The following is a 3,016-nucleotide window of genomic DNA, read 5'->3' on the forward strand; positions in this document are numbered from 1 at the left end:
GAAAATCTAATCAGAATGGACGAAGTGGGCCTAGGACCACTTGAACATGGATTGAGCTGAATTTTAAAAATTGCCAGGGTTAGACACTAGTAAATATCAAGAGGTTTTTTGAAAACTGGTACTATACAAGCAAGCACAGGCTGACATGATGGTAAGGTTATAGATAGTGTACGTAGGCCTTTCAAATGACTAGTGATGCTTTGCTTCTGATTAAGAGTAGGCAGGAACCTGTAGGTAAATTGCAGATTTACCAAAACTTCACAGGCCCCCATTTTGTCTATGCTTTATTGCCTGATCAGTTTCAGAGTTCTCGCTATGGTTACTGGGCTATCACAACAGTAGAACCTCAGAATTATGAACACCCGAGTGATGAACTGAACTGACCGGTTAACCACACACCTCATTCGGAGCCAGAAGTGCAATCAGGCAGCAGCAGAGCCAAAAAAGGCAAATACAGTACAGTGTTGTGTTAAACTATTAAAAAAAAGGAAATTGTTTCTGTGCTCAGTTCATTTAAATTAAGATGGTTAAAAAGCAGCATTTTTCTTCCGCACAGTCAAGTTTCAAAGCTGCATTAAGCCAATGTGCAAAATCATTAGTAGGACTTTCTGTCTGAAACAATTATCTTACAATACCATTCCTAGCAACCTTTGTGACTGTAGAAATATATTTCTACAAGGGGGGTGGGGGTGAGTCATGATTTTTTAAAAATCAGATTACATTTGGAAGTTCTAGTTTACTTTCTTCCCATTTTATAGATTGGGAAAGGTAACTTTGGACTTGTTTGTTTCGTTTCCTCATTATTTAAAATCTGTTTCTACTGAACAGATTTTCTGAGAAGTTTCACACTTAAAACACTGACCTATGCCACAGCAGACAAGTCCAGGGCTCCATTAATAGCCTTACTATGAGAATACAAAACTGGTGAGTAAAGAGCCCGTGGTACATTTGCAACCACCATCACTATTCAATACAATGAACTGCCACGAGTCAAGAAAGATGAAATGTTTCCACTAACCTCTTCGCGCCTCCATCAGGGTTTGAAGTCAATCCTCCCAAGGGTAAGATTTTCAAAAGCACCTAACCTTAAGCTACTGTATACATCTACCCAAAATTTTCAAAAAAAGTTCTAATTTACTGTACTGAACATCTAAACCTTTCATGGTTAATGAAACACTTATTTTGCAGTGACCGCTTTTATGATACTAAAAAAGTTTAATACACAATTTTAGCCCCTGATGCTGCAAACACTTTTTGTGCTTAAATGTAAGGATGCACAAAAGCCCCATTGAAGTCAATAAGAGCAAAGTTCTGCATCAGTGTTTGCAGGATCAGGGGCTTATAAGCAAAATATTTCTCAAAAGTTATCACTTTTGTAAGGTTCAGGTAAGATACCCTACCAGTAATGGCATTTTAAACTCCCCAGCCCCCACCCAGTATTTATAGTTTAGTTCATTATAAACTAAAGTTACAATCGCACAAATTTTCAGATTAATTTTAGAGCAGCTCAATTTTTTTTTTTAAACAGAATGATTCAAATCTATGTAAGTTGCCCCAGTTTAAATTCTTCCACTCTGATATCCACCCTCAGTTTATTAGGTTATATTTATGAAGTTATTACTCTGATTTACACTTATGAAAACTAGGAGAGCTAGATCATGTATATTTCCCTAGCATTGTCCAAACTACAAGGTATTTTAATCACACTTTCCTCCAAATTGGAAAATTCAATAAGAAATGTGGATAATCTAAGATTTGCAATACCAGTTCAGACCATCCATGTTAACCCTATGGTGCAACATTCCACACATGTTCAGAGGTTAAATAAAGATGGTTACTGATCAAAGAAAGATTTGTAAAATTCAAATACAATTGTGTAAGTAGAGATCCATTATCAAAATGTTCAACTGTACATACGATTATTTTAAGTTTAAATATTCGAGCTATTTATGTACAAACCTTTAACAAACAGAGAACTGGTAAGTAAGGTTCCATGAGAAGAAAATCTAAGGGAAAAAGGAATTCAGGAGAGCTGGCAGTTCCTCAAGGAGACAATATTAAAAGGCACATCTGCGAACTATTCTCATGCAAAGGAAACAAAGGAAGAATAGTAAGAGGCCAACATGGCTCCACCAGGAGCTCTTTAATATCCTGAAAATCAAAAAGGAAACATAACAAAAAAATGGAAACATGGTTACCCTTAAGTCTGGGAAATTAGTTAAAAACAAACAAAAGGAATGGTTTGGAAAGAGAAACAATATTGCCACTAGCGTTAAGAAAGAACAAATTTGATGCAGAATAGCACCTCTCTCTAGGGCTTACAATCCAGTTTCACAAAACACTGGATATTAATATGGTTGGGGATTTTTTATTTATATATATTTTTTAAAGCAAAGAAACACTTATCCTCTTCATTAAGTTCTACTTGATCTTAGCTTCCTCCTGGACAGCTGGAGACTTTAACCTTAAATTTTAGTTGAATAATGGTAGTACCCCTTCTACTGCAAGCTGCTTTACAGGCACTACTGGGCTTACACCCTGAGTCCTGGATCTGAACCCACAATCGTAGTGGTCAAAGGCAACAGAGTCATGACACTTGTGCATTTCTGCCTTTCATTTGATGTTACTATAATAAGAAACAGGCTACAGTTTGTTTCCCCTCTCACCACTACTACCCACACCCAAGCTACTTCCCTTTTCAAAAGGGGATGGGTTAAATGATTGTTTTGTAGACTTCGTAGAAGAAATTAAGGAGACACTTTAACACATCTTAGTAAGCAGCATGGTTTATATGATTAGTAGTAGTTTGTTATCCTAAACTTTCATTTTCAATAATCAGGATTAAAATAATATTTGGCACACAAGCACACTGTAAACAGCCACTTGACAGTTCTCATGGCACAGCCAATCACTGCTATGGTGTGGCAGTTCTTTATACCAGTTTACCAAACGTGCAATTTTCATCCACAATATGCAATTAGATTTATAAAAATAGATAAAATGTCAAACTGAAGCA

This window comes from Eretmochelys imbricata, chromosome 6 (assembly GCF_965152235.1).
Source record: "Eretmochelys imbricata isolate rEreImb1 chromosome 6, rEreImb1.hap1, whole genome shotgun sequence".
Lineage (NCBI taxonomy): Eukaryota > Metazoa > Chordata > Testudines > Cheloniidae > Eretmochelys > Eretmochelys imbricata.